This window comes from Peromyscus eremicus, chromosome 7 (assembly GCF_949786415.1).
Source record: "Peromyscus eremicus chromosome 7, PerEre_H2_v1, whole genome shotgun sequence".
Taxonomy (NCBI): Eukaryota; Metazoa; Chordata; class Mammalia; order Rodentia; family Cricetidae; genus Peromyscus; species Peromyscus eremicus.
This window is the reverse complement of record NC_081422.1, coordinates 41,764,122-41,790,644: the sequence shown is the minus strand read 5'-3', so window position 1 is coordinate 41,790,644 and position 26,523 is coordinate 41,764,122. Positions and strand designations below refer to the sequence as shown.

Sequence of the window (26,523 nt, the reverse complement as noted above, 5' to 3'; positions counted from 1 at the left end):
GGTTAACACCGCAGCCCAGTTGGTATTTCTGAGCTCGATATGTTTGCCCACATCTACCCACGTCTAGCTAGTGTGTTGACTGGGAGCCCTGGAGTCCCCGATTCACGTTCTTCCTGATTTCCCTCTGGTGTTCTGCACTGTGTGAGTTTTCTAGCCCCATCACCACAAGCTCACTGACTGCCTGGCTTAAGCAGTACGAATTAACCATCTCGTAGTTCTAGAGGTCCAAGGTGAAGGTGCCTCTCAGGCTGCTTCTGAGGTCTCTGTGACTTAGCTTACAGATGGCTACCTCTTCTCCTTGTCCTTACGTGGTCTTCCTAGAGTATTTTTTGCCTTTGCCCTAATCTCCCATAACAATGCCAGTCTAACTAGATAAAGGCCCCACGCTCATGACCTCATTTTACCTAAATTACCCTCCTCCCCCGTAAAGACTCTTTCTCCAAATATACTCATATTCTAGGGTACGGAGAATTGGGACTTCAACATTTAAATTGAATTTGATGTGTGTGTGTGTGTGTGTGTGTGTGTGTGTGTGTGTGTGTGTGTGTGTGTGTGTGTGTGTGTAGGGGTGGGGCATCACTTGGCTTATAAACACGTGGTTGGGTAAGTCTCGCTTTGGTTCCTGGAGAAGAAAAGAGGATGAGTTACATGGCTGTTGGACAAATGGCTTGGAGAAGAGCTTGCTAGGAGAATGCTCCCTCCTCTAAGATCTGCAGGATCCTCTCCAAGGAGCTGTGGCTTGATCCTGAGCCCCCAGGCAAGGCACTACTGGCCTTCAGGTTCCCAGACATTTCCTCCTGCCTTCTGCAGCTTTCTTTAAGATTCTATTCTAGAATTTTCTTTCATCTGACGTTACTCCAATGCATTTGTCCTCTGTAGAGATTCTTTTACAGGAAAGGGGCCTACCACTGAGGCCTGGTGCAAAGCTCACAGAGTGCCAGGAGCCAGGGCCCAGGAAGTTGCTGCTTTTCTTCCCTCCTATCCCTTCCCTGCTCTGTGCTGGAGAAGGCAGGAGACCACACCTGCGCTTGTGATATCCCAGGCATGCTGAGATCTGCAAATATGCCATTAGCCCACCAGGCTGGCACAGAACAGCTGCATCCAAAGGTGATTTAGCACAGGTAGGATCCTACTTAGAGATGGGCAGCTTTCCAAATATTTGTTCGTACGTTACTTTTATGAATGGGGAATGTTTTCTACACAGCAGAAGCATTGATGTAGCTGGGAATTTCCCAGGAACTCAAGTCTAGTCAGTGTACATGTCACTAAATGAATGAATATGATTATTTTAGTCTCTGACACCCAAGTGCTACCTATGACATTATTTGGGTGAGAAAATACATTGTGTCAACTGTGTATTAGGACCATAGCTTCCCCCTCATTCACATAATTCCTCTGACAGTGGCTTGTGGAAAACACTGTTCTATGAGAGAGAACAGGGCAATAAGGGGTCAGATATTTCTGAATAGCTGCAAAGCAATATGTAAAGCAATATTTAAAAATACAAAAGTAGGCTCACCTACTTGATTCCTTCTGTATCTCTTGAGCTTTCATTGCTATGAAAAATATTTGTAAGAAAAACTTGAAGGGATAAATGATTTGGTTTTGATCATGGTTTCAGAGGTTTTATTTTTTATTATTTTATTGTATTTTATTTCATTTTTGGTTTTTCAAGACAGGGTTTCACTGTGTTACAGCCCTGGCTGTCCTGAAACTAGTTCTGTAGACCAGGCTAGCCTTGAACTCAGAAATCCATCTGCCTCTGCCTCCCTCATGCTGGGATTAAAGGCCAGCTGGTTTCAGAGGTGTTAAGCCAGGGTCTTCTTGCTCCATTGTTGTGGGCATGTGGTAGAGCATAGCAACGGCATTGCTTACCTCATGACAGCCTGGAAGCAGAGAAGCTAAAGAGAGGAAAGGACAGGGGATAAGATCTGTGCTTCAAAGGCATTCCTCCAAGACCTAATTCTTCCCACAAGGCCCTATCTCCCAACGTTTCTGTCAGTTCCCAGTGACTCCACCCAATTTTGAATCCGTCGACGGATTAAGCTACTCCGAAGGCAGAGCTCTCTCAGTCCGGTTGCTTCCTCAAAGTCTCACCTCTGAACACTGCTTGGATAGGGGACAGAACCTTCAGTATATGAGCCTTATGGAAGATACTTCATATTCAAGATACAAGGGTATCATAGTAACTCTGCAAGATAAAGATTTTGAGCTCTTTCTGAGAGAAATGTAGCCTGAGACTTAGAGATGTCAAGTGGATCCTTTAGGATCACACAGAAAAGAATTGCGCCTCTCAGAATGTCATGCAGCTCACAACTGTGGCCGACTTGCAGGCCATTGCCTGTCCAGCTTGGCAGTGGTGGGGACTATGGGCTCTGGGATTAAATCCCCAGATGGCTCATCTCAATGAGAAATCTCCTCTCCTCTGGTAGAGACCGTAACCCCGAGAAAGACTGCAGCAGGCAGTTCCCGCTGCCGTGTGAGGGCCAGGCAGAGGTTTGAAGACCGCGGCAGGCCGTGCATATTGCAGAGAGGTTTTAGAATAAATGGCCACTTTCCTCCTGGGTGATTTCCCAAGGCCACTGAGGCCTGACAATTCTGGCAGGGAAACCAAATCTAAATTGAGTCCCTTCTCCAGTCCGCCCAAGGGGTAGGCATTAGTTAGAGAACTAAAGACCTTTCCTGCCTACTTCCTGTGCTTAGAACATGGTGTGAGGAGGTAGGGAGGAAATAGAGCCACCATTCCAAAGGCATTTTGCATCTGCTTGGGACAAAACAAATAAACAAACCATCAGACACCAGCCCGGAGCAATTGATGCAGAAAGTTTAGAAGCAGCTTGGGTGAACTCAGCTATAAAAGTACCTTTGATCCTCCAACCCGGGGGTGGGTTCTCTCAAGAAGGAGGTCTGGTGTGTTTTGGATAAATGTGCTGAGTGGGACAACTCAGAAGTATTTTCATGTTTGGTGCAACCTCTAGGGTTTTTTCTTTTAGGTCAGGAATTTGGGACTGGGGTGGTGGTGGTTAATGTCTCACCTAAGTTTCTAGCTAGGGAATGGAAGATCCCAGATGAGGGTCATTTTCTCCTTCTCTATTCAGTTGCTTTTATACTTACATCATAAGGGGCCAGAAAGAGGCAACTAAGAAAAACTGTAGGCTGGAAATAACAGGATGAGCTGATTTTAAGGACAAGGATCCATGTTGAAGAGAAGCAAGATGATAGGGAAGGTTTGGGGGACAGCTGGGCAAAAGACCTAGGAGTTGAATAGATAAAATGTGGGAGTTTATGATTGGCAATAAGAGGATGCAAGAGAGACTGTCTGATAATGCCTGGGTATCTGCTGAGATTATTTGAAGAAAGGATTTATCTGGGGTTGACAAGATGGTTCAACCAATAAAGGAACCTGCTTCCAAAACTGATGACCTGAGTTCTGTCTTGGGGACCACATGGTAGAAGGAGAAAGTTAATTACGGAAAAGTTGTCCTCAGACCTCCACCCTTGAGCTGTGGCATGCACAGGAGTACAGACAGACAGACAGACAGACAGACACACACACACACACACACACACACACACACTCTCCACTTTATATAATCTCCCAGGCATCTAGCCCTGTTGTTCACCCAGTGTGGTGATCCAGGGCAGGAACTCTGAGCTTGCTCTACATCGAAAGACCATATAAAGTCCCAGACCCAGTAGATCTTGTAGATGTCTCTTTTTGACCAGACTTTTGGTGAACAGAATCGAATTCACATTGGCCGAGAATCAGACATGCCATCCTTATTCTCATCTCTCTTGGGTAGGACACAGAGCTCCTTAAAGTAGCATCCTTATCTCTGGGGATGCCAGTTGAGGACAGAAAGGAAGCAAGAGGGCAAGCAGCCTGCTGGGGAGGCCAGGAAGATATAAGGATTGAGGCTGGAACGCTGCTTGCTGCTATTGGTTGGTGGTATTACAGGGACATGGCTCCAGCACCAGGGGGGACCGTAAGGGTCAAGGAAGAGCAGATCGTAAACAGAGTGAAGTGAGATGAATCAATCTGGGGTGACCTAATAGACAGGAGGACAGCCTGCTGATGGAGGCCTACAAAAGGCTCATGGATGTGCAGGGCTGCAGTGGATCAGGGCCAGGAAGCTCCGCCTACCTGCACAGCCAGATTTCATCAGGAATGAGCAGGTGCTGTCAAGGAGTGCCCCAGAGTAAGGTGAGCTGGCTTCAGGCAGCCTCTCCCCTGCAACTTCAAGGCCCTGTGAGGTTAAGGTTGAAGATGTCCCCTGGAGCAAGCCTACTTACCCTAACTGTGGTCCAAGGCCCTGGAGAGGAGAGAAGCACATTTGTTTGCACAGGTCATCATTCTTAAAAGTGTGTCCGATAAGACAGGTAAGAAACCTGCACAGAACTGTAGGGTCTCATTCATAACAATGCCACTGAAGAGAACCATTGCTAGTAGCCCAAGGAACTCCCACCAGACCATTTCCTCTATGTGCATACAATCTAAAATAAAATCCAAGTTTTGTTATACTTTACATGTGACAGTCTTTTTTTTAACCTAAGATTATAGCACAGACCTAATTCTATCCTTTGATATATTTCTACAGCATCTTTTTTGTTTGTTTGTTTGTTTTTGATTTTTGAGACAGGGTTTCCCTTTGTAGCCTTGGCTGTCCTGGAACGAGTTCTGTAGAACAGGCTGGCCTCAAGCTCACAGAGCTCTACCTGCCTCCATCTTCCTAGTGCTGGGACTAAAGTCACGCAGTCACCACCGCCCAGCTCTACAACATCTTTTAACAGGAGTCTCACAGTCTTCAGTTCTGTGAGCGCCTGTGCGCATTGAGTTAATTCTCTATTACATATTTTGATCAGCTGTAAATGTGAACCATTGTAGTCATCACTGCATCCAAGATCTTTGTTTAACAATAATCTCTGAAGACAGCATTAATTATTTTCTTAAGGCATTTTTTTCCTTCTCTTTATTTCATTCTTTCTCTTTCTTCCAATTTCTTGGAGAAAGGGTCTCGCTAAGTGTCCCAGGCTAGCCTGGAATTCAGTTCTTCCGTCTCAGCCCCCTGAGTGTTGAGATTATGAGGCCGCACCCCCACCCTTGACGTATCAGGGCACTTTCTTAGATGTAGAATCATGGCTTCGAAGGTTCTTGCTACACGCTGGCCAACTGCCCTCCTTTCTTCTGTCCTTCATTAGCCCCACTGTCAGAATGCTAAACTAAGTACACCGCTGTTCATCAGTGACTTTACCCATCCTACACTCTTACCAACAGTCTTTCAAGGGGAAGGCTGCCTTTCCAGATTCAGGATCAGCTTTCTGACAGCATAAGCTTCAAACACTGAGGCTGATTTATTTGTGTTTATTGGAAGAGCTTAGTATATTCACCCATAGGGAGAGCCAGAGCCTGGACAAAGAAAGCTAATTTGATCAGGTAGCCATCAATACTAGAGAGAGAGAGAGAGAGACCTATGTGGTAGGAGATATTTATTTCATCATCCTCCAAAACCCAGAATAGTGAGCTGCCAGGCAAAAGCCCTGCTCCCAGAACTCTTGGTTAGGAATGCTTCCTGGCTGATCAGGAAATGAGAGAAGAAAGCGAGGCCACACAAAAGCGGGCTTAGTGCACTGGAAGGCCAGTGATGTGCAAAGTCCCTGACGCTAAGCAGAAATGAAAACCTTAATGGTGAGACACCCAAAGAAAATGTATTCCATATGCACCGGCTTGCAGACAGCAGAGGAATACGAATATAGTTGGGGATCAGCCAGAAGGAACAGGCGCACGCTATCAGACATTTGGGGCCGGCTTTCCACATGCTGGTGCCAGTTTTGGCTGAAGGTGCTCGGGACACTGGGTATGACCTTGCCTGGAATTGGGCATGATGTGGGCTTCCTTACACCCCAGCTATTTAAAATAGTCGTAAGAGCCACACTGCATTGGGCAAGGCCTCTGGGGGTGGAATGTCTGCTAACCATGCAATGAAGTGAACACTGTGATGTCCATCCATCTCCTAGATGAGATAACGGATGTGCTGTGAGATTTAATAAAGTGCCTGCTTGTGCAGTGTGGGAGACGTAGTTCTTACATCAGTCCTGTCTGGTCCAGTACCTGCTGTTTTCTTCACACCAATATCTGTGTGGGTGGGGCCTGATGTCCAGATTTTTGGAGGCTGAGAACAACTCAGGCCCGGTAGCCACGCTGAAGACTGGCCACTCTGGCTGATGTACTGTGCCGGGCTTCTTACAGCATTCACTATATGTTTCCATGGTCACAGTGACACAGCCAGGATGCTAGAGAGGCTGGCTCAGGGGGAAAAATGGCTATCAGGGCTTGGTATGCACTTCCTTGTGACTGGTGATCTAAATCCATTTGGATAGGACATTCCAGAAATCATCTTGGTGGTGGTAGGTGGATGGTGTTGTAATCCCTATTTTATCTGCTGTGGAAGCCAGATAATGAGGCTATTGGAGGTAAGTCCTTAAAGATGTGGCCCAGCTTCCGTCAGAGCGTCCACGAAACTCCCTGCTATGGCTGGAAGAAATGATTCATTCTCTCTCTCTCTCTCTCTCTCTCTCTCTCTCTCTCTCTCTCTCTCTCTCTCGACTCGGGTGAGGTGGGTGTCATTCTTCAGTAGTCATCCATCTTGGGTTTCATTTGTTTGGCTTTGATTTTTTGTTTGTTTGTTTGTTTTTGAGTCAGAGACTCTCATGAGGATCAGGCTGGGCAGATTCACCAGCAAGCCTTAGGGATAACCCCGCCTCCCAGCGCTAGGGTCACAGCCTCACACCACTGTTCCCAGCTCTGTCTTAACTCAGAGGCCAGGGGTTGCACCGAGGTCCCCATCCTTGCACAGCAAGAACTTTCCCAATAGAACCATCTCCCTGGCCCCGCTTTTTTCCATTTCGGACTATTTTTTTTAAATTAATTTTTTCAGGTTAGCATACAAAGTAATGGATTTCATAAAGACCTCTGCCTACATGTGTGTCATTTCTGACTTCTTCAGACCTTTGGCTTGCCTTTTAGGAAGCTTCCAGGGGTGGGGGTGAGCAGAAGAGGTGGAGAAGAAGGGACACAGAAGGGAATAAATTCATCCGGAGTCTCTGGGCGACCTAGAAAATCGGCAGCACCCAGGCAAACCCCCACTTGCCTTGTTGTTAGAGGCTCCTTGAGTCCCCAACTTTCTCCCACAGAAACAGGCATTTTGCTGACCAAGGAGAATCTTGCTGCTGACTCGCTGTTTTGCTGGAAAAACACCGGACAGACAAGAAAAGGATTTTTTTTTTTCTATTTAAAAAACAAAACAAGACAAAAACTGAAGGCACAAGGCTTTTAACTTAAGTGCAGGGGATTGACTGCTCGGGGCAAAATGGAGAATGACTGTTGTCTACCTAAGAAACTCCAGGTTCTCTAGTCTGGGGACTAGAAAGTGATTCATCTCAATCTGTCCCCAGACTCTGAGGCTCCAAGGGTGTGGCATGCATGGAGGGTGATGATGTAGCTTTTACTGAGTCCATTTATAAGGGAGACAGGAGTGTGGTTAAGTGCTGGGTGGTCATTCCATTTAGCTCTCTGGACATTGGGATACCATGCCCATTTTACGGGTGGGGACACTCAAGTTTAATGAGATGTGGTACTTATGTGTATACACATTTCACAAGGGTCAGAGCTGGGATTCAGTCCCGACCAGGGTCCATGTTCTCCATCTCCACTTGTCACTTATCAGGGACAAAAGGTATATTCTTGCTGGGGGTGTAGCTCAGTCGGCACAGGGCTTGCCTACCATGCGCAGTGCCCTGGGTTCCACCCCAGGACAGCATACTTGGGGCATAGAGGCATGCTCAGGAAGTGGAGGCAGGAAGTGGTTCAGAGACATTCAAGGTCATCCTTTGCTGTGTATTGAGTTTGGAGTAGCTTGGGCTATGTGAGACCCTGCCTCAACTAATAAAATAAAATAAAATAAAAATCTAAGGGGTGTATGGCATGCTCTAGGGAGGCATATATATGATAATATATTATAATATATATCCTTTTGTTAAGGATTGCAAATAAGTACTGACGACAGAGCCTCTGGGAGTGTTTCCAAGCCAGGCCAGTATGATTAAAAAGGATCAATAGGACCCGACCGACCGACCTGTTTATTTTCTAGCCTGTCCCCGAGTAGGAGCAGGCCGAAGAGATCTGTGGTCAAAGGTACAGCCTGGACTTGCCTGCTACCTCTCCCTTCCAGGATCACTCCTTGTTCTCAAATAATAAGCAGCCTCCAGAGGTTCCTTGGAGTCGGGACAACTCACCCCCAGCCCCCAGCCTGTGTGAGTAGATTTGAGAGGAAAATCCGTGTTTGGCTGATGGAGGAAGAAGCATGAAAGCACACTGGGCTTTAGAAATGTAAATATCCACAGCTAGACAGATGAGGACTGTGGAGAAGTGCCAGAGGAAGCCTGGATGGGAGAATCTGGCAGACAGAGATGGATGAGAAGGACACAGGAAGTGGGCGAACAGGAGAGACAAGAAGCCACCAGCTCGGAGGAAAGAAGCTCGGGGGTGGCCGAGCCTGACAGGCTCTGGCATTCCGAGGGATTGGGGAGACCTTCTGACTGGGTCTGTCCTTGGGGGGTAAGGAGATCATGGCCGCCTGAGCAACCCAGGGTGCCTAACACAGAAGGCTCACAAACTCGCTCAAAAGCTGCCTGGAGGAGGAGACCCAACTCACGCCAGGAACTGAATTCCTGGATCCCAGGGAAACGTGTTAGGAAAACACAGTCTTAGGTCCTACCCAAGACCCACTGAGTCAGCTGCACTGGGCCCAGTACAGTGTTGTGTTTCTGCAAGCCTTTAGATGGTTTGAGTGTGTGCCATAGTTTAAGAATCAAATCTATGCCAAAATAGAGGATTGGGGAGAAGGAGGAGGTAAGATCAAGAAGGTGGAGAATTCGAGAGTCTAGGTTGTAATGTCTGAGGAGGAAAAAAAAAAAAAAAAAAAGACAAAGGACTTGAATCTTGTTCCAATGTGAAGGGGACAGAACATATGGAAAGTCTGGAGGCCCATCAGATGATGTGGAGCTGCCTTCAATCTGGCCGGAAAAGGTAGGGCATGCAGAAAGCACCAACAGTTTTCCGAGAGAGCCAGTGAGCCAGCCCAGGAACTAAACATCTGGTTAAAGGGCCTGTGAAAGGTGGTGACGATGTAGGAGTACTAACCGACTCACCTGTGCCTTTGATAGTGTTTCTGCGAATGCATGGAAGAGAGCTGGGCATGGCGGAGAGCAGGGATTCAGCGGGCTTAGAGATCCCTGCTCCCATTCCCCTTGTCTCGGTACAAATTCAACCCAGGCTAACATGCCCCGAGCATCTTCTGTTTGGTTGCTGCTATATTCTCTTCCCTCACCTACAGAGGCTTGGGGGCGCTCTCCCCTAGTTGGCAAGCTCTTAGGAGATAAGCTTGGGCGCCATGCAGAATGTCCAGGTTTGGAGTGATACACCTTATTTACGGTACAGATCTACCTTGCTACCCATGAAAATAGGTGGAGTCTGCTGGGGGTGAGGCCCTTCTTTGTTTATAACTGACCCTGAAAAGAGATGGGCGGATTGACAGCTGAACCAATGGCTCTTCAGTTGCTTTACTTAAGGGGCTAATTAGTGCCCAGATAACCTATACAGGCAGAGTCTCTGAACACCCCACTCTCATCCATAACAGAAAGCCTGAGCTCCAGGTATCACTCACCTATCTCTTGCCAGCACAAATACCTCAAAATAATCTTGGGAAACTTTTGCAGATGTAAAATAACCATTAAGGTGCTTATAGTTTTGCAAATGTTCAATTTGGGCCTTTTTAATGTAGATTCAAATCTGCTCTGGAGATCTGCTTGGAGAAAAAGCACTTTGTATAACTTTCCATTTGGCTTGGCAGGCAGACCACCTGCAGGCCTCTTAGGGACCCCACTTGGAGACCCACTGTGTTAGCAGGCAGCCTGGGTGGAGGGAAATGGCTGCTGTTCCTCTCAATACTTCAGGAGGAACTGGCTAATGAATTAAAGGGGGGTTGGAACACCCAACACCCAGTTGAAAGCAATCTCCATTAGTGTAGCACACGCAACACAACCATGAATTATTGTGTTGATTGGAGGAGACAAGCCATAAATTTCTCCTATTAAACTTCTTGACTCGGAATATCAGGCAGAGACTAATGACTTAAAAATAATACATGCAAATGTCATTGGCATACAGATGACCTGGGTTCTGGTCCCAGCAGGGGAGGTCGAGCTTATGACTTAGAGAATTAATCTAGGGACTGGGGCAGAATGGATAGGTCCATGTATGTAATGGTGATATTTTCTGTTTTCTCAAAAGTGGGGACTCTAGAGAAGTGAGGGAGGGGTTGAGATCAAGGACATCAAGAAAGAATATTCAAGGAGACCCCTCCCCCAGTAGAGAGTTTTGATTCTTGTCTGCTCTGGGTTAGTCACCTTCATGAAGGGTTTCACTAGGCAAAGCCAAAGAGGTCGTAGTGAGCACGCCCAGACTCTCCCTATTGCTGTGCTTAGATGTCCCTCCTCTGTCTTTCTGTATTGGCAGCTCAGAGTCATCGCCTCCTCATAACCTGTGCTAGGCAGACCCGGTGCCAACATCAAAGTCTATAATGGCCTTCTTTCCCACGCACACCATCACACTTCACCCCCCTGGAACCACTTTGACCCCTGTCATGTGCGCCTTTGTGTAAAAGAAAGTTTAGTACAGGATAGCCCTACTAATTCTCTCTGTCAGCAGAGACTTTATTTTTCTGGTAGGAATCTTGACTGTTTCTCCGCTAGGTCTCTTTTGGGCCCTGTCCCATACCTACCTCAACATCTGAGATACCCCACTGACTCTGGCAACTCAGGGAGGATCAGCTTTGAATCTGTCACTGAGTGAGGGTCCATGGGTGTCTCCAGCACTACCTGCAGGAGACAGAGATAGACAAAGGGCCTAGGGACTTTGGGTCCAGCCTAGAGAGCAAAGTAATTCTCTTTGGTCATGTCTGTATTTCTAAGGAGCATGGCTGCCCGGGATGATGTCTGGTTCTTGGAGGATGGGGGCCCTGCTGCCTCAATTCTGTTCTTGTCTTTTTTCATGCTACCCAAGTCATTATTCCATCCCATGATATTCTCAAGAGTCCAGCACCAAGTTTGCTTTGTAGGACAGCCATCAAATGGCAGGATGTCAGCACTGTCCCTTGCAAGATCCACACCACGTTTTATGCTTACCTCGGCCTATGCCAATGCCTGCAGGATGAGGCTGGGTTCTCCATTAATCCAACACCTATCTCCAGAGGGGTGGGGCCTGGGGCCTGATGCGGAAGGAAACATTCTTACTCTGTAAGCCCCTGCCACTCCGAGGCCTCATACTGGAGAATAGAGCATCAAGCACAGTCCAGGAGGTGCTGGGAGGGATCATTTCTTCTCTTTCCTCCCTCTCCACTCCCTCCCCACTTTTTTATTTTTTTATTAACAAGGATGAAAGTAAATGTGAACTCGAAACAATAAGGCATGGAAAATCACAGAAATAACTTAATTAAGTTTTTAAAGATTTCCATGCTTGAATAAATTAGCCTTCCTGCAAATGTCACAACATTCAGAAAAAAAAAAAATTGTAATCAATGGAGCACAATGCTTCCCTGCTCTTTATTTAAACGAAAGCTCCATTGGTGCATTTCCTTTTACCCCTGCTCCTCCCCAGCAGCTGCTGCTCCTTGGCCCCCTGGCTTCAGGCAAGGGCACCAGACTCTCGAATCAGCATATTCCACTCTGGTTGCTGGGAAGGAAGAAAGATGGAGGATGGTGGGTGGGGGCAGGGCTGGGAGGACCAGGCAGGGAGACTTTGCTTGGCATGTGCATGTCATAGTCCTGGCTATCCTTTGCAAGGTCGCAAAAGCTAATCTCTCTTTAGAGTTTAGGGGTGTCTCTTAGACTCTGCGTGTCTTCTAGACTTGTCTCCATGCCTCAGAGCCAAGAGGGAGCACGATGAAGAATCAGAAATGACCCTGAAAGGCAAGAGGGCAAGGGCTAGTCACCCGTCATACCCTCTGGTACTTGTCTCCTTTCCCAGGCCTTTCTTCATAACCAGGGCTGCCAGAGATCGGAAGGTCTCAGGAAATGGCAGGAGAAGATGATGGGAAAGGGAGAGGGTCCTAATGTCCAGCACAGCTGTCCTGCCTGCAGCCGCATGGATGGGTCTCCATGGCCTTCAAGGCAGAAGGCGGCTTGCTAGGCTAATGAGTCCAGCCACTGCTGATTTGAACAGGGAGTGATGTCATGCTGGCTGCCAGGCCCTGCTATAATGCAGCTGTCAGGGCCCCGTGGGGAAAACTTGGGGAGAAATACGAGAAGCCTAAAAAGCAGCAAAAGGCCCAGTCAAGTGAAGGGAAATGGAATTACAGTAATGCTGAAAGCAAGCACACTGGAGAATTAAAATGCTCTGTTTTGGAACCAGATTCTACTCAACCTGAGTTATTAAATTATTTATTGTTTGCCTCTCCAGTAATGGGAGAGATTGATGGTGTGTGTGGGGGATCAGCCAGGGCAGAAATTGCTTTAATTATCAGATACATTTGGGGGCCACCCTGGGTCTAGGCTGGTGCCCCTGATGCTTGGGGCTGAGAGTGGTAATGGGATGTTCAGAGCTTAATTAGATCCCTCAGATGCATTCATGGTAGTAACCTGAGAGGAACAGTGTCATGATCCTCCAGGCTTGCTGTGATAGACTATTTCCCTGGGATATTTCGTGACCTCATATAGTTTTGCTTGTATGGCATGGCATGTTGATATACAGTGGCTATCTCCAGAATCCCAGGAGCTCACAGTCTGCCATCACCACTGAGTTGGGAGTGAAGATGATTAAGGATCCTGAAAGAGGATGGGGTAGGGTCAATGATATGGAAGAGTCCCACAGCCCATTCATCTCGGCCACCCTGCATCCTTTGGCACTGTCAGGAAAGCAGGCCAAAGATGGCAACACATTTCACAGTAGTGGGATGGAGGCTTGGAGCTTTGCCTAAGCCCTCCAGTGGCTGAGTGGCAGGTTGTACTTGGCTTGGCTCCGGAGCCTAACCTTCAAGTCTGTGCTATTGTACTGCAGGGATGGAGGGATAGAGAAGACAGAAGATGGGAAGTGATGTTGCTATGGCTTTGGCTCTCCTCCAGCAGTTAGCAAAAGTCTAGTCTTTCTCTAGGAGTTGACTGCCTCCTAGTCAAAAGGACTCAACTGGAAAGGAGCAGTTCAAGGCTGCCTGTTAATTGATGAATGGATTAATTCAAGATAGCTTAAGGAGCAGGACCACTATCTTAATCCTAAACCCCAGGACAAACTGGTTTATGATCACCCTGGATCTGGAAAACCAAGATCAGGAATCAGGGACTCAGTTGTCGCAGGGTACCTAGGTGATGGGTGAATGTATTTTTGTACCCTGTGAATATGTGTTGCTCTGATTGGTTGATAAATAAAGTCATTTGGCCTATGGCAAGGAAGCTTAGAGGCAGGTGTGAAATTCAAAGAGACTGGAAGAAGGCGGGAGGAGATGTCAGCCAGTCGCCCAAGGAGCAACATGTAATGGGACACAGGTAAAGCCACAGAACACATGGTAACATATAGATTAACAGAAATGGGCTGAGTTTAAATGTAAGAGCTAGTCAGTGGTAGGCATGAGCTAATGGCCAAACAGTTTTAATTAATATAAGCCTCTGTGTGTTTACTTGGGTCTGAGTGGCTGCAGATTGGGTGGGACACAGGAAAACTTCAGCTACACTTATGCTCCTCACCTGGCTGTTCCTAATGAGTGATCAGTGCAAAGGGCCAGTGATGTGAACCTCTGCTCCCAGTCCCTTGTATTTGACCTGAACTCATGAGAAATAGTGAGAAGGAAACCACCCTCAAGTCAGCTTAATACTCTGCCTGTGACATCCTGAGACTCATGGGGGTTGAGATGAATCAACAGTATTAGCAGCTGTTTGTCCAACAGCCAGGAGTGCCTAGGAAAGCAGACTGTCATTGCCAAGGCAACTGAGGAGGCAAAGGTCTGGGTGGAACTCTTTGCTTCCTCAATTAGAGCTGGTTTTCCTTTTCCTGCAAATTTGGGGACTCTTCTGTTATTAATGACCTTTTTGGATTTATGCCCAGGACTTAGAGATATTGTCTTCGGATCCAGGTAATGAGGTCGCAACTGATCCTGAACAAATGGAGGAAGTTATTTAATAATTACTCTGCACTGTCTGAGGGTGACCTTTCGTTTGTCGAGATGAGAGGCATCTGTTTATCCTCCCCCCTTCCCATGCAGCAGACTTTGGTATTTTGAGGTTAGTTCTGGATGGAATCCATGTTGCTTTCTGCCGTTGTTGTTTTGTCTTGGCTTGTGACAGGCTTTCTGTTGGAAGGTACTGCTGGATTCGCCGTGTGAGCTGGCTGCAGTAGAAGGACCAGTGGAAACCATGTCAAGGATGGAACCCCCCTTTCTCTTCGTCTGGCGTCTATAATCGGCTTCCGGGGCTCCATAGGTGATACTGGCTGGGCAGTTTGGGAGTAGCTGGAGACCCAACTTTTGTTTTTGTTTTTGATTTTTTGAAACTGGATCTCAGTAGACAATCTAGACCAAGATAGCCCCAAACTAGTAATTCTCCAAATGTTTCATTTTTTTTTACTTACTCTTTTATTTATGTAGGATCCTACTATGCACCCCAAATTGACCTGCAACCTGAAATTTTTCTGCTTGAAGCTCAGAGTGCTGGATTACAGGACTGTGCTATCACACCCCACTGAGGCAAAACATTTTTATTATTATATTAATTTTGCATACAATATATTTTGATCACATTCTTTCCACTCTTCCAAATTCTCCCAGATCCTCCCCAAGTTAGAGGGAAACCAGCAGATTCCCATGGAAATTACACAGAGGAGGTAGAGAGGAATTTAGGCTGGCTTCCATTCTGTTTTTTTTCTTTCCCTTCCTCCCTTCTTCCCTCCCCTCCTCCCTCCCTCCCTCCCTCCCTCTCTCCCTCTCTCCCTCCTTCCCTCCGTTCCTTTGTTCGTTCATTCATTCATTCCTGCCTTCCTTCCTTTCTTAAGTGTACCAAAGTAGAAGAATGTAAGACCTAGGTACCTGGGGGAGCACTGCAGCCCTCATCAGGAAGAATGCAGGAATTATAGAGGTGGAGGGGACCATGCCATCTAGCTCAGGGAAGCTCTTCAACAGTTCCTGGGGAGGCCCCACTGCTCCTTGGTCTTGAGGATCTGGGAGAGTGCAATGATTTGATTTACACAGAAAACCCCATACTGTCAAGGGCAGGCAGTTTCTTAAGAACCACAAGCTAACTCTTTAACCTGTTTGTGCATACTTTAAAAATACCCCTGGCCAATGGCCATTGTGCCTCTTCTTACATGACTCTTCTGGACACTCCCTTAACCCTTCACCTCATCTTGTAAGCTTCCACTCCATTTCTATCTAGTCTTACAGAATAGATTTTTAAAATAAGATGCAAATACCTGTGTAGTTATCCAAGACTCCAAGTCAACAAATCACACAGAAACTTGCATGTCAACATGGTTTCACAATAGCTAGGTTATGGAACCAGTCTAGGTGTCCAACAACAGGGGCATCATAGGCAGAAATTTCCTGTCTGGACTTCCTGCTCCCAAGAAACTAGCAGCCACTTCCCAAATAACTGATTTGGTGACAATATAAATTATAAATACTTGACTGATAGCTCAGGCTTGTTACTATCTAACTCTTACATTTAAATTATTTTTATTTCTTGTCTATGCTTTGCCATGTGGCTCATGACTTGTTACCTCATTTTTACACATCCTGCTTCCTTAGCAGCTGGCTAGAGTCTCCTCTTACTCTGCCCTTCTTCTTTCCCATCATTCTCAGTTTGGCTTTCTTGCCTAACTTTATCCTGTTCAACTATTGGCTAGTTAGCTTGTTTATTAAACCAATCATAGCGACATATATTCACACAGTGTACACAAGATTATTCCACAGCAGGGTATGGTAAAGAAAATGTAGTGTATGTTCACAGTGGAACTTTTCTAGCCATAGAGAGTGAAATTGTGTCATTTCCAGGAAAACACATTCAAGTGGATATGATCATACTAAGGTCAGGTTTTCTCTTACTTGTCACTTCTAGATTTTTTTTGTGTGTTTGTTTTTATTTTGTTTGTTTTTTGTTTTTCAAGATAGGTTTTCTCTATGTAGCCTCAGCTGTGCTGAAACTCACTCTGTAGACCAGTCTGGCCTTGAACTCACAGAGATATACCTGCCTCTGCCTCTTGAGGGCTGGGACCAAAGGCATGCACTAACATTGCCTGACTGACTTTTACATTTTTAAAGATTTATTTTTATTAATATTATTTGTAAAGGTGTGTGTGTGTGTGTGTGTGTGTGTGTGTGTGTGTGTGCGCATGTATGTGAATGCAGGTGCCCAAGGAGGCCAGAGGTGTAGTATTCCCCTGGAGCTGGAAGGAAGAAAGGGGAAGGCTTGGGAGCATGGGGAAATATATTCAATATGCAACATATATGTGTATGAAGATGTCCTTGTATAACAGGGAACTATGTACAATGAACAGACACAGTGAAAAACAAATTAGCTAGTATGTTAATTATTATGTTAGTTATTATACATATTTATCAACCAACTAATATGCACACAGTCCTTTAAGTCTTGCCTGTTGGTTGTCTTTTGCTGTTCTAGGCGTGAATTTGTATCTGTCCTCATTCTTAGAACAGTCCTCGGGACTTGTCACATAGTTGTCACAGCCACCCTGAGTCTTCTGGTGGAATATTCTGATTGCTCATGAGTGTTTTGAGGGCTGTCCACTCAGACCCTTTGACTTCTCCCCTCAGTCTACCTCCTCTGAATAAGTTGTTTTCTAGATCCTGAAGAGAGAATTATACCCAATAATACTCAAGTCTGGCTTGATGACCAAAGACTTGGTCTGGTCCAACCTCTTCTCTCTTCCAGACTGTATTGTTTCACCAGTGCAGCCTCAGAAAGAAAATTATTATTCGTGTTACTTATTTATTTATTTATTTTGGAAGAACATGGAGTTGGCAGGAGACTAGAAGTCTGACAGGAGAGATCTAATGAGAAATGTATCCTTCATGACTGGAGAGGCTCTCCTGGGAGTGAGTGGGCAGGGCTAAGCCCACTCTTTGGAGCCTTTCATTCCTCCTGGATGAGCAGAGAGATCAGAGGTAGGGTGGGTCGGGATGAGAGGAGATTAGCTCTGGGTTAGAGGGTGACATAATGACATGAGTTGAAGCAGACCTTTGAAACTGATCATGCTGACCTCAAACCATGATGGTTGCCCAGTGGAGAAGGACCTGTGCCCTCACACTAAGTGTCCCTGGGTTACACCCCAGAATGGTCTTGATCTACACTTTATAACATGAATCAAGCATGTAGCCAATTCCTCATCTCCTTTTCTCAGGAGGCTAAAAGGGTGCTGCTCCCTGTCTGTGGAATGAACTTGAATCACAGTGCCTAGCATTATGTAGGAACTCAATAAAACAAACAAACAAACAAACAAACAAACAAACAAACAAACCAACCAACAATGTCTCAGCAGTGCTTGTTCTGGACTTCTGTTGACAGGCCCCATCTGTCCTTCTCTTTGGAAGCCTCTGTTATAGACCTGTCTAGCTGCAACTGGCCTTCCTAATCACAGTCCCAAACCTTCCTTTGCCAACCATGTCTAGAGAGAGAGAAAAGAACCGGAGGCTGTAAGGTGCTGAGGACTGAAGAGACTTGGGAGACCATCCTTGATTTTCTGAGCGAAAGGATTTTCTTCCTCTCTACTCCACTGAATATTCTTCCCACCTTTTTTTTTTCTCATTTCTTTCTACCATCTTGGGTCTACAGAGCAATTTCCTTCATCCCCCTTTCCATATCTCTACTGCCTCCATCTGGAAAAGCTCAGTGTAGGTGGGAAAATCATCTCCTCTTGAAGTAGAGAAACTGAAGTTCAGGGCCCACCCAGTACTGGTCTCCACAGACAGCCTTCCTCCCTCTCCCCTTCCTTCCTTCCTTCCTTCCTTCCTTCCTTCCTTCCTTCCTTCCCTCCTTTCTTCCTTCCTCCCTCCTTCCCTCCCTCTCTCCCTCCTTCTTCTCCCCTTCTTCCTCCCCTACCTACTCTTTCCTTTTTTCAAAACCAAGTTTTACTTTGTAGCCCAGCTGGACCTTGAACTCTACCCACTCTCTGAGACTTGTACCATAACCCCTGGCCCACATGTGGTGCACCCCCTGGGTGTACATATTGCTATTGCTCATTTTAGCTGTCTCCTTGAGAGTGTTCATTCAGGAGACTTTTCTGCCTATCTTCTCTTCTAGGCTCGGAATGGCCCTTAGGTGTCAGCTGCCCTTTTTGGGTTCTCATCTTGGGTGAGGACCTCCCTTTGCCTGTGCTTACAGAGAATTCTTACAGCTGTTCCTGGAGAGTAAGTGCTGAGGCCCGTGACCTTTACCTAGGCTCACACTTCATCATGTCTCCCACAGTGCCTGAGGTTAAAGAGGCCTGGGGAACTGCTGGTTTGTCCCCAGAACCTCATCATCTAGCACAGGAGACTCAGAACTGAAAGGACTTACCTAAGATCACAGAGCGGACTCCGCGGAGTCTAACTCCGGGCCCTGTCCACTCATGACGACGGAGATGCTGTACTCACACTGCTGTGGTCATGGCCCCTCTAACCTGACTGTGGGTGAGCCAAGGTGACCCCTTCTGTGGATGCCGATGATCAGCCTCCCTGCAGACAGATCGGCTTCTCTGCCCCCCCCCCCCCAATACCTGTGCACACAGGCACTGCCCAACTTTGTACTTGCCTCCTGTCTGGGGACTGAAGCCAAAGCCTCTAACAAAACTGTCTTCTGAGGGCTCCTTGGCTGTCCTGTTTGTAAAGCCCTTCACAGCCAGCCTTGCCTTTCATTTCCTTAATCTTAAATTGCATCAAAAAGGCAGAGATTAGAGGTAAAACCTCAATAAAGGACTGAACAAAAGCCTGCTCCCCCATTGGATTCTCACACCCAGCTTTGCCTTTTCCCCTCCCTCTTGTCTGACAGACCCAGTGTATGAACCTCTTTTCCTTTTTTTTTTTTTTAAACTTAGATTAAAACACTATTTAGAAAAGGCCCACAAGTTTGAAGTCACCTCTGGTTCATACATTAAACATCAAATGTACATTAACTGTGAATTATGGTCATGAAAAGTAAATCCTTTAATGCCGTTTTCTGTGTTCCACTGTTGAAGCTTAGCATTAATGGCCTCTCTGCCACTCTGTGAAGGATGAGTTTCTTATTTTCCTGTTCTCACCACCATGGAGGCTTCCTCTCTGTGCAACTGTAAACACACAGCCATGGGAAAAGATTGCAGGGGAATGTAAGCTCAGCACATCCACCTAGGTGGGACGAGCCGTCTACCCCCAGTGGACTGGGGGCGGAGGAACAGGATCTCTCCATAAGTCCCCTTTTCACCCCGAAAGCTCAGTTGATTGTTTGAAACAGTAGGTCCTGAGGAGCCATAGTTGTTAGGAAAGTGACTAGCTGGTGTCTAGATTGAGCTGTTGATCCGAAGACCTGACAACAGAGAAGCTCAGATGCCAAGGCCAGCTAACGGGAAACAGTGGTGAATGGCCAGGGCCCAGCTTTCGTTGGATACCGAGCTCTTGTACAACACAGGCATCTCTCTCTTTTCCCACTTTGCCAGGATGAGGAGCAGTGAACAAGGGCGATAAGCATTCCAAACATTCACTCTTCTGAAAAGGACCTTCTCTTTAATGCCGTGGGACACCCCCTTGGTGGGGCTAAGATGCAGATCACATACAAAGGCTTTAACTACAATGTGCTCTGAAGCCTGGGATGTCGGGAGTATTGGCGTTATGGACAAGCCACAGCAGGTTTGGAGACAAAATTCAGGAAGTTAGAGTGAATTGCTTCTTCCACTTGGGTTAGGAGACCACAGTAGATAAAGCTCAGACAATGAGGGCAAAGTGATGTAAAAGGCATGGTATTACATTGCAGTGTTTATGCACCTTTAAAGCTTGCAGTAAATTACACAAGTTATTTAAATACATTCTTTAATATTTATGCTTTGTTGTTTTAATAAAGACTTCTATTTTTAAATAAAAATGCATAATTAAGTGGAACAGAATATTTTCCTCTTTGACGTGCTTAATCATGCCTCTGGGAGGCTAAAGTTGTTTGGATGAATAAAGGCCAGACCTACCCTCTACTGTGTGGTACCCAGTAGGTGCTTGATAGATGTCCAATGATTAACAGTTATGTATTTGCCCCTGTGTTACATTCTGGAATTTCAGTGAAGTTGGGGGGAAGGTGTAAGGGGGAGGGGAGAGGAAAGAAAGGAGGGGGAAGAAGGGGGAGAGAAGCTGTGCTCTAATGGAGCTTATAATATAATAAGGGAGGCAGACATTTGTTACAGAACTGAGTGTAGGCTTTCAAGGGAGATCGGGAGACATGAGAGCATTGTCTGATGTGAGTGTATGATGAAGGAACCTAAGCTGGTTAGAAACCCAGGAAGAGAAAGGAAGGCAGGCATTCCTGAGGGGATGATGATGGCATTTAGATCTAAGGGCTGGGTAGGAGACTGTTGGAGAGGAGAGGGCTACAGGGCTGAGCAATCTCTGTGAAGCAAAGGTAGGAGGAAGTGACAGGGATGTGGACAACTTTGGAGACGGCAGGTGACTTACCTGGTGACATTGTGATCCCTCCTGAGGTTGGGTTGGGGAAGTACGCGTGGGAACTGAAATCCAGCCCCATTTCCCTTGTTCATCCGGAGCCCACAAGACACTGCAGCAGCGTAGAGGAAAGCCCACCTTTCCCCGGCTGGGCTGTCCAGAGGGACAGCTCCATCAAGTTCTTCTAGAGTACCCTAAGTGTTCATATGATATTGGGGCTGGAGGACAGCAAGCAGAGGGTAGACAAGGGCTGGCCAGGCTGCAGAGTTTCCAGGGCCAGACACCTGGGACTGGGAGCCAGTGCTAATGGCTCAGGCCTTTATCCCAAGAACAACGAGAAGCTAATGAAGGGCTCTTACTGCCTTTGTGGATGATGAGCAGATTTACATTTTGAAAAAAGATCGCTCTGGTTGCAATGTGCGGAATTGATTCTTGGGGGCATTTGGGTAGAAGCAGACACAGTTTGGGGGTAAAGACTGAGTTTGTTTTTGGGCTGTTGAGTCTGATGTATCTTTCCTAATAGAATGTCAAGTAGGCTTAGGTAAGCTGGTGATAATAGGCGGTTTTATGTGTATGTGCACATTTATGTGTATGTCTATATGTGTGTGGATGTATGTGCACATATGTGCCTGTGAATGTGCAGGCCAGAAATGGGCACTGGGTGTTGTTCTCAATCACTCACCACCTATTTTTTGAGGCAGGGTCTCTCACTGAACATGGAGCACACTGATTTGGCTAGACTGACTGGCCAGCATGCCCAAGGAATTCTCCTGTTTCTGCCTCCCCAGTTGCTGAGGTTATGGGTTCGTGCTTCTGCATCTGACTTTTTACATGGGTTGGGGATCCAGACTCAGGCCCTCTTGCTTACCTGGCAAGCACTTTACTGACAGAGCCATCTCTCTCCAGCCCAGGAGTTGGTGTTTGGTTGCAATCTCCAGTCATTGGCTCCGGGATATATAGTGATTTCACCAATAGGTGGATAGGGAAATAGAAGGATGTAAATGGAGTCCGCTCAGGTGCCAAGGCTGGCTCTCAAGTGACAGTGTCCTGTGGCCAAATCAGTGTCCAGAAAACCAGAAAAAGCTGGTGGTTTAATTCAGCATGGGAAAACACCTGTGAAGAAGGCCACAGTCACAGAAGACTGTGGTAACATATTGCTTCTCCTCATGCAAGTGGTTGTAGAGCTTCAGACATTTGGAAATGAGCCTAGCCAGGAACCAAGGCAGACGTGAAAATGACTATAGTGTTCAATTTATGTGGATGAGACTAGATGTGGTGGATAAGTGGGAGGTCCTAAAACGAGCAGGGTTTCAGGCAGACCGACACTGCAGAAGAAGACTTGAATGTTGTAGAACATTATTTTAAGGTGTGTTACTTTTGTTTATGTTGCATTTGCTTAACTCTGTGAAGCTGTGCTACTGTGCCTGTCTAGAACATCTGATGATCTAATAAAGAGCTGAACAGCCAAAGCAGGAGAAAGGATGGGCAGGGCTGGCAGGTAGAGAGAATAAATAGAAGGAGAAATCTGGGAGGAGAGGAAGAAGGAACAAGAGAGGAAGGAAGAGGATGCTAGGGGCCAGCCACCAAGCCAGTCACAGATTAAGAGTGAAGGTAAGATATACAGAAGTAAGAAAAGGAAAAAGCCCAAAGGCAAAAGGTAGCTGGGATAATTAGTTGAGAAAAGCTACCTAGAAACAAGTCAAGCTAAGGCCGGGCATTTATAATTAAGAATAAGCTTTAATGTGTTATTTATTTGGGAACTGGGTGACACAACGCCCCCCCCCCAAAAAAAAAAGAGTAAAAAACAACCAACAACACTTGAGGACAAGTCTAAGACTAATAGAGCCTCTAGAAGACATAGGAGCATGATTGATCCAGTGGACTTCTGAGAGACTGTGGGCTTTACTTAGCCTTGGGCCCAGTAGCTGCTCAGCTTAAAGAACAAAACCAGTTGTGGTGCCTCAGTGACATGTGGGTTTGGACTTTTGATAAATGCTGAGGTTTGATGGGGACACCATTGGGAAGTACATGGGTTTGAGTCTGAGGGCTGACAGGCTTTGATACTCCTGGAGACAGGAAGGGTTCACAGCAATAAAACCTGGAGCTTTGTTGACTATAAAGTCATACACTAGAATGAACACTGTAAAACCTCTCAGGTCAGTTACTTGGTGTTTTAGTTGTGCCACAGCTCTGTATGAAGGAGAAAAGGGGAGACTTCTCCCTTGCTCCCTCCCTCCCTCCCTTCCTTTCTTTCTTCCTTCATTCCTTTCTTCATACATCCCTTCATCCCTTTCACTCCCTCCTTCCCTTCCTCCCTTCCCCTCTCTTTTTCTTTCTTTGACCAAGCTAAGATACATTTGACACTAGTAAGGAAAAATTAGAGGTCACCTAATATTGAGAAGGAAATGCCAAGAAGTGGATGAGTCTTAATGTACTTGGTCCAACTTTTTCTTATCAACCAGGGCTTAAACCAAGCTTGTCGATGTTGGTAATAATGTGGGACCCTCTTCTACACATTTGAAAATGAATCAGTGAATTTAATCATCACAATAACATTGCAGTACCTTTGGGAGTCAGTTGTTAATAACCACACTATGCAGAGAAAGAAACAGATGGACAGCTGAGAGATAACATAACTTAACTAAGCAAAGAAGAGTCAAATCCAGTCTACCCTAGACTCTCGTGCTAAATGTCTTATCATACTAAAAAAAAAAAAAATGAAAAACCTTTGAGTTCTCAAGGGTTGACTTACCTGAAATTCAGAAGACTCAGATCTCTTTCTTTTCTTCCTTCCTTCCTTCCTTCCTTCCTTCCTTCCTTCCTTCCTTCCTCCCCCCCTCTTTCTCCCTTTCTCCCTTTCTTTCTTTCTTTCTTTCTTTCTTTCTTTCTTTCTTTCTTTCTTTCTTTCTCTTTCTCTCTTTCTTTCTAGGAAAATTTGCAGGCCCTGTGAAGGACAACTGAAGATGTGGCAGAGATATCTGTCTGCTGTGGGATGGTCTGTATGTCAAGTGTGTTGCTGATTGGTCAGTAAATAAATCACTGATTGGCCATTGGCTAGGCAGGAAGTATAGGCGGGACAAGGAAAAGAATTCTGGGAAGTGGAAGGCTGAGAGAGAGACACTGCCAGCCGCCATCAGGACAAGGAAGATGTAAAGTACCGGTAAGCCACAAGCCATGTGGCAAAGTAAAGATTAATAGAAATGGGCTAAATATAAGAGTAAGAGCTAGACAATGACAGGCCTGAGCTAATGGCCAAGCAGTTTAAATAATATAAGAGTTTGTGTGTTTATTTTATAAGTGGGCTCTGGGACTGGCGGGACTTGGTGGCGGGAGCTGGAGAAAAATTCTCCAGCAACAAATGGCGTCCAACGTGGTGGCAAGAGTTTCCACCTAAAAACTTAGAAAAAAGATTCAAAAACGGACCTAAAAACAGCTTCCTAATTGTCTCTCTCAAATGAGCGGCAGCTGCCGGTTTGAGCTACTGGCGGGTTCCTAGCGTGCGCTCTCGACCTGCAGTATGGTGGGAATGAGACCTCTGCAAGTAGCACATTAAACTGTGTGGTGGATTTAGCCTTTGCTAGTACAAAACAAAAAAAGAGGTTTCTGGGCTACACGCTACTTTGGTAAAAGTGTAGACCCACTATTTCTGAGAGTTACGGCTCCCAGAGCTGGCGGAAAGCGGACCACCGCCATGTTGGGAAACTGAAGTGGGCGGAGCCAACAGCCACAGCACCATTTCAGTCTTAGAAGGCTGCAGTTTATTTAAATCAAAAGGTTCACAATAAGACTGATTCAGATGGAATAGTTCACAATGTGTGTAAAATATACGTAGGCTTAAAAGAGAGAAAAAAGAAATATATACAGTTATATAAACAAATAGATAGTTTTTAAAAATAAGTCTTTAAGGAAACATTAAAGGTAATAAGCCATGTAAAGAATGGCTATCACACAGAGAATCTGGATTATGTTGTCTTTGATATTTGTAACTGAAGAAAAACATTTGATTGTAAAAGCTGTTGAGGTATGCCAAAATGTAAATTTTAAAGGTACCTTGACTTCAAAATTTGGATATAAGGATATGTTGCTTTGGAAAAGAGTCTCTGCTTTTGTTTCCACAGAAAGCCAGAGACTATGGATTTGTTCCAGATTAAGATACATCAGGTTTGACCAGCCAAGACCCCCTGAAAGGTCTCCAGTGACACCATGGCCCAGATGATTCAACATCCAGAATGGTTTCAAGGCAACTGGCTCAGACGATACAGCCTCATGGACTACTCCATGATCCTAAAATTTTCTTTCTGTCTCCATAAGATACAGCGCCCCCCTCCAGCAGGAAGTAGTAAGAGAAGCTACGCCCAAACTCCCAAATATACCAAGCTGGCTTTAGAGATGGAATTGGCTCACTCCCCCTCTAAACCCAGACATATTGCTCAAAAAAAAAAAAAAAATGGTTAAGAGATTCTTGTGTCCCAAATCAGAAGAGCCCTCTGGTGTGGGACAGAGAAAAAACAATATTTTTATTTAAATCAGGTTGATTATAAATACAATCTCTTTCTAAAACAAAAAGGGGGATAGTTTAGATATGATAGGATGAAAGGGTAGATTAATGAACCTACTTTTAAAGAGTAACAACTTGTTTAAAATGTTTTACATTGCTATAGATTTTAGTTTATTGATACAAGTTTAAACTTAATTTTGTTATACTGTATATATATTTCTATTCTTGTTTGAGGTATTATGTTTATGTAACTCATTTAAAATTATAATGGATAATTAAAAAATAGATTAATAATTAGTCATCTATGATAATCATATTTGTAGCCATGTTAGTTAAGTCTTCTAGGTATACATAGTTATATTTCAGATAGATAGGTAGTCTTCAAACACTTCAAAGACCTACAGAATATGGCATTTAAAATGTTTTAAAAATTTAGACTTTCTGGACAGTGAGACATGTCTGCTCCTGACAGCACCGATTTACTTCAGAGAGGAGGATGGGCATCGAAGACACTCCATACGGAGTTTATCTTCACCTTGACAAAAATAGCCATTTGGGCAAGAAACTGTTCTTGCCTGGACTGCCTGATCAACTGGACATGCAGGACCCATACAAAGGTGACCACTGAACTTTGCTTGACAAAATGGTCCTTCAGGTTCCTGCTTTGCAGAGAAAACTGCCAGACATTCTACAGGACACAGAGAAAAGTGAATAAGAGACTCTAGGCCTGTGGGCTGAAGACAGATGCCCCAACTTTACAAGAGAACTTTGAATGACTGTCCAGGCTGCCAGCTGTCTCTGTCTACCCTACAAGACTCCTAAAAGTTGCTTATATCCTTCTCCATTTCTCAGGTAGTAGTATATCCTTCTGAGGTCTTTGATGTGGTTAAAGACTAGATACTTACAATTTTCCTTAGTGATAATAAAAGATAAGTTAGATATAAAACCTTAAACTTACAAATATAAGATAGATAGGATCTCTTCTTTAATATTGTAACTAATTCTTGCTTGATAATTGTTTTGTTATATGTAATTTTACTATGTTAAAGTTAAAACCTTCCTTTTTAAGAAAAGAAAAGGGGAAGTGCTGTGGGATGGTCTGTATGTCAAGTGTGTTGCTGATTGGTCAGTAAATAAATCACTGATTGGCCATTGGCTAGGCAGGAAGTATAGGCGGGACAAGGAAAAGAATTCTGGGAAGTGGAAGGCTGAGAGAGAGACACTGCCAGCCGCCATCAGGACAAGGAAGATGTAAAGTACCGGTAAGCCACAAGCCATGTGGCAAAGTAAAGATTAATAGAAATGGGCTAAATA

The 26,523-nt window shown here is 45.4% G+C and overlaps 1 long non-coding RNA gene across 4 annotated transcripts in view; it reads left to right on the top strand.

Annotated features, from left to right (window-relative positions):
* Positions 1 to 871: 871 nt before the first annotated feature.
* Positions 872 to 26,523, top strand: part of LOC131914953 (uncharacterized) — a 173,559-nt gene continuing 147,907 nt past the window's right edge. For all 4 annotated transcript variants that reach the window (XR_009380225.1, XR_009380223.1, XR_009380224.1 and 1 more), the window contains exon 1: positions 872 to 1,121. This is a non-coding gene — a long non-coding RNA (uncharacterized LOC131914953). The remainder of the gene's footprint in view (positions 1,122 to 26,523) is intronic.